The following is a 6000-nucleotide window of genomic DNA, read 5'->3' as shown; positions in this document are numbered from 1 at the left end:
TGAATAAACTCTTGAATCTTGAATCTTATCCTCCTCCTGCTTGAGTTACAGTTTATAAAAATGTGTATAAACAAATCTATCTTTGTCTACCAATTGTGGCATGATAAATCAAATAAATTAGTTTTATTTCGTCTTGTGTAGCCACATGTCTTGACAGTTATCACAGAAAATGTTGTGTTTATATCTCTAAACAGAGAACGGTAGGTTATGTAGATAACCTAGTTATATTAGTATTGGCTGAGCGTTCCGCTCTGAGCCGTATGAGATATTCCATATTCTATGATACCTATTGTATCCCCTTACGAACAAAAATTACATGCACCCCACCTGTATGGGGCTCCGCCCCCATGGTGGCACCGCCCATATAGTAGTGACGATAGTCACCACACACCCTTCCTCGCCAAAAACCCGTCCCAGGAAAAAGATTCCTCAAGAGGGAACTCAGGGCCGCGCAGAGCGGAACGCTCAGCCAATACTAATATAACTAGGTTATCTACATAACCTACCGTTATATGCCGTATTAGCTATCGCGTTCCGCTCTGAGCCGTATGAGATATGGGGAAGAGCGGACGCGAAGCCCGACAAATGTACCCCCTGAGGACCCGTAAGCCCACATCAAGGGGTGCGGGGAGCCCTGTCACCCCACCCTCCCTAATGAAGAGGGGGCGCAGTCAACTCCACCTGAATGCGAACAAGAGGGAAACTAGAACCCCTTGAACACACCGTACAGGCGGAACCACGTGTGACTCAACACACTGTGGCCCATACCCATACACTCCCGCTACGCGACCAAAGGACGGGAAGCAGGCAAGGCCACAGACCCCAGAACCGCCTGGGAGACAGAACCCCCGGTCATGTCCATGAGGTAAAACCTAACAAAGGGGCCCGGGGAGGACCAAGAAGCCGCAGCACAAATGTCCTCCACCGAGGCCCCACCCAGAAGGGCGGCAGAGGCAGCCACCCCACGAGTGGAGTGCGCCCTGACGCCCCCAGGGGGATCCTGCCCAGCCAACGTGTAGCAGAGGGCAATACCCGTGCACAACCAACAAGCCAGACGCCGCGTCGACAGTGCTTTACCAGCATGAGCCCCACCGTAACAGACAAAAAGCTGATCGGTGACCCTGAAGCCCTGAGTACGGCTGAGGTAAAACCCCAAAGCACGGACCGGACATGACAGGTGAAGGCCCGCATCCAACTCACTAGCGTGAGGAGGAGGACGAAAAGCTTGAACCACAATATCCCGGGAGCGGAAAGAACTCCGGATATTCTTAGGCACGAAAGCAGGATTAGGTCGCAGAGTGGCACCGCAATCGGTACGAAAAGACAGGCACTCTGGACGCACCGAGAGAGCACAGAGCTCACCTACGCGTTTAGCGGAAGTGACAGCCAGTAGGAACGCGGTCTTGAAGGAAAGCCGGCCCAAAGACGCCTGCTCGAGCGGCTCAAACGGAGCCAAGGACAACCGACCGAGGACCAACTGAAGATCCCAACTCGGAGCCAAGGAGCGCTGCACCGGCTTAACGCGTCGAGCGCCAAGCAGGAAACGCTTCACAAGAGGGTGGCTGAACAAAACAGTCCCCTCAAAACCCTCATGATAAGAGGATATAGCTGCCGCATAGACCCTCACTGTCGAAGCCGACAGCCCATCAAGGAGAGACTGGAGATAACTCAGAACAGCATCCAGGGGACAGGAGACTGGGTCCCAGCCCCCCCCCTTACACCACTCTTTGAACGCACGCCACCTGCCCGCGTAAACCGCGACAGTGGAGGGAGCAAACACACGCCGAATGGTATCAACCACAGAAGGCTCCATGCCCTCCAGACTCACCCCCCCACCAGCCACACCATCAGGGGCTGACCCAACACCGGAGGGCGGACAAACACCCCGTTGTGTTGAGAGAGGGCCGTCTCCGACCACGGAATGACCCAAGGAGGAGCGATCAGAAGCTGGATCAAGGCCGGGAACCATACCGCCATGCCCCGGTCCGGCGCGACCAGAATCACCGTCCTGCGCTCCCTCCGTATCCGCTCCAACAGCTGACTCAACAGCTGTACCGGAGGGAAGGCGTACAGAAGACCGGGCGGCCACGGAAACGTCGAGAAGGCATCTACCCCCAAGGGGGGGCGATCCGCTCGACTGAGCGAGAACCACAAGGGGCACTTGTGAGAACGTCGGCACGCAAACAGATCCACCGAGGCCTCCCCGAACCGATCCCAAATCTGCCTGACTATGTCGGAGCGGAGTTCCCACCCGTCGTGAGGAAGACCGCCCCGAGACATCACACCCGCCCCCACATTCTCCGTACCAGGAACGTGGAGCGCCGTCAGACTGCGGAGCCTGCGGGATGCCCATAGCAGCAGTTTGCGCGCCGCCCGGAGCAGGTGGGCGGAACGAGTCCCACCCTGCCTGTTGATATACGCCGCCGCCGTCACATTGTCCGTCCTGACCAAAACGTGCCTGCCCACCACAAAATGGTGGAGCCGTTGAAGGACCAGAAGAACCGCCTTCAACTCCAACACATTGATATGCAGGACAGCCGGATCGGCATGACCCGTCCAGCTGCCCCCCACTGCATGAGACCGAAGCACCCCTCCCCAACCCGTGAGAGAGGCGTCGGTGAAGACCGTGACGTGTGAGCTCCTGCCGCCCATGGGGACCCCAACGGAGAGGATACCCAGCCTCCCCCAATGGACGAGGTCCCCCCATATCGACAAAGGAACCGCCAACCGTTTCCTCCTGTCCCTCACTGGATCCAGTCTCAAAGAGACAAACCACCTCTGTATCCTCCTCATAAAGAGGAGGCCAAGAGGAACCACCACGTGAGCAGCCGACATAAGGCCCAGCAGACGCATCACCTGCAGCGTCGTAACCGTCCCTCCCGGACGGAAACCCCCGAGCGCGCGACGGAGAGACCCCCGACGCTGCACCGAGAGGGTTGCAATCATGGGCCTTGACCTCAAGGTCAAGCCCAAGTACTCCACCTGTTGACTGGGAAGAGGGGTACTCTTCTCCCAATTCACAGCAAAACCCAGGCCGGTGAGGAATTCCACCACCAGCCTGGTATGAGACCTGGCAACCTCCTCCGAACGACTGAGGAGTAGCATGTCGTCGAGATAGAACAGAACTCGTATCCCCCGACGACGTAAAGGCCCCAATGCAGCCGCCACGCACTTGGTGAATGTGCGGGGAGCGAGAGAATACCCGAACGGCATTCTGTGGTACTCGTACGCCACGCCCTGAAAAAGGAACCGTAGGAACTTCCTGTGAGGAGGGAAAATAGGAACGTGAAAATACGCGTCCTTTAGGTCTATGGAGGTGAACCAGTCCCCCCTCCTGACAGCAAGCAGAAGGAGTCTGACGGTCAACATCCTGAACGGTCTCGCTACAATCAACCGATTGAACGCGGACAGATCCAGTATAGGTCTGACCCCCCCTGTCTTCTTGGGCACCAGAAAATAACGGGAGTAGACGCCCGACATTGCGTCCTCGCTCGGGACCACAATGACGGCCTGCTTCGCCAACAGAGAGTGGATCTCGTCGGCCAGGGCTGTCACCGCGTCCGACCCTGACAATAGGGTCGGTACCAAACCTGAGAACGGAGGATGGGGCTGTGTGAACTGCAAAACCAGCCCCGCCTCTAACGTTCTCTGCAACCACCGATCCAGACGGCATTCCTGTCGCCATATGTGAACATAATCCCACAGCGCACCCGCCGTCAACTGACGCTGGGCCGCAAGGAACCGTAGATAGTTGGCCCGGTCCCCCCCGTCGTGCAAAACACCCAAGGGAGGACCCCGACAGAAAGGGCCGGTTTGATACGGGAGGAGCTGTTACCAAACTTGTGGACACATACTCGCCCCCTGAACACCCCACCAGCGTAAGCTGAGGAGTCGTTCTGCAGCTAGACACGCAAGGCATGAGGACCCCATGGGCTCCCACACGCCGAAGCCCTGCAGTGATATTGCTACCACTTACATCACGCCCGCCTCTTCTTTGCAGACCACTGCCGGTTTGACGGGAGTGGGAGGCAACAGCGCGACACCCCGCCTGGCGAGGGCGAGGCCGGGGTAACCCCTGCTGAGCATTCAACAGAAGAGGCACCGAGTCCCCCTGCTGACCACTGGAGCTAGTGGCAGCTGAAACACCAGGTTCCACCCACCCACAACCTGCGGTGTAGGAACCACGCGGCGACGGAACATTCTCACGGACAGACCCAGGTTCAGCCATCAACTGGGTGTCAGCCCCTGTCTCCATGAGAAGCGAAGAATGGGGCCGCATACGCATACGCTCGCGGCAAAATGACGACGAGTTGGTATACCAAACCCGAAATCACCCAAAATGGCCGATCCCTCAGCCGCCAAGGCTGTCGGCCTCGCGATACCCCGTTGACACTCCAACCAGGGCACCACTGGCGGGGGAAAAATGGCCGCCTGTCGAGGGTCTCGCCACAGTCGTTGACGAGACCGTGCCCCCACCTCTGGCTGCACAGCGTGAGACGGTGTAGGACCCCGATCAAAAAACCGCCTGCGCCTCCACAGAACGCCCAAAAAGACTATCTGTGGAAAAAGGAGTCATGAGGAGAGAAAACCTATCCTCTTCCCCAAGAGGAGACTGCTCCAACCAAACATGCCTAACAACTAAAGTTGATAGCATCCGAATCCTCCCCGCAGTTATAGCTTGCGACTGAGTCAAGATCTCTATAACACCACAAACATGAAGCATGTTTACAATGTCGGTCTGACCCAAAGACCCACAACCCGACGCCATCTTGGATAGGAACGTAGCCAGCTGAGCCACAACACTGGCCGCCGCTAAATGCCATCCTGCAGCAGTATACCATTCATCCGTCCATACTGCCACCCTCCGAGCCGACATGCTATCAAGCATCGGCCGGGCGGAACACCGTTCATCCCCGCCTGGGCACAGGAAAAAAGCTACCTGACTGCTTAGCCAAGGTACCCCCGGCCTGCACCCCGTTGTCAGCCCCTTCACCCGTAAAAAAGGTAAATAAAGCTCAGCAAACCCCCCCACATCCACCACCGACTGACCTTCATCAATGAAGCTGGTAAGAGGAGGGAAGAGCGGAACCCCGCGGCGGGGATTACTAGACATTCCAGCGTCAACATCAGTGTTAGCAGAAAAAACAGTAGTAGCATTAGTGTTAACAGCATGTTCCAGGATCGCCAAGACATCGCCCACGACAGTGGAACGATCGCCAAGCCGTCCCGGCCCCGGTGCTGAAACATACTCCACAGCACGACTAACACCGACATCGATGCCTACTGACACAGACCTCACCTTTGTACAAGCCGACCCGTTAGCCAAACCTTGTACGCTGCCCCCCGGTCCATCGCCGTCAGCCGAGGAACCACCAGCACAGGTCTGTGTCGTCGAAACAAGCTCCGGAGAATCCAGGAAAACACAATCCTCCGGTAAGCCCTCAATATTACGAATCTTCTTTAATCTTTTCATCCTACTAGTTTATCGTATGGTGCACGCATCCGAGTACGCTGGGACGAAAATAGAGGAAGGGTGTGTGGTGACTATCGTCACTACTATATGGGCGGTGCCACCATGGGGGCAGAGCCCCATACAGGTGGGGTGCATGTAATTTTTGTTCGTAAGGGGATACAATAGGTATCATAGAATATGGAATATCTCATACGGCTCAGAGCGGAACGCGATAGCTAATACGGCATATAACATGTTGCGTTCCTACCTCTAAACAGAGAACATGTTGTGTTCCTACCTCTAAACAGAGAACATGTTGTGTTCCTCTAAACAGAGAACATGTTGTGTTCCTCTAAACAGAGAAGAATGTTGTGTTCCTACCTCTAAATCAGAGAACATGTTGTGTTCCTACCTCTAAACAGAGAACGTTAGGTTATGACTATAACCAAGTTCTGTTAATTAGTGGTGACGCTCGGCATCACTCATGCACTCCCTCGCGTACGTGCACGCGCACTGAATAAATTCCACAAATGTACCTTTAATACCAG

The 6000-nt window shown here is 55.8% G+C and overlaps 1 protein-coding gene across 1 annotated transcript in view; it reads left to right on the top strand.

The window, feature by feature from the left end:
* The window catches only part of cyth4b (cytohesin 4b), a 126752-nt gene that overhangs the window by 769 nt on the left and 119983 nt on the right, over positions 1-6000 (top strand). The window lies entirely within an intron of this gene.

The sequence above is a fragment of the Notolepis coatsorum genome (genome assembly GCF_963971535.1).
Source record: "Notolepis coatsorum genome assembly, chromosome: 7".
In the NCBI taxonomy this organism is placed as follows: Eukaryota; Metazoa; Chordata; class Actinopteri; order Aulopiformes; family Paralepididae; genus Notolepis; species Notolepis coatsorum.
This window is presented reverse-complemented; position numbering and strand designations above follow the sequence as displayed.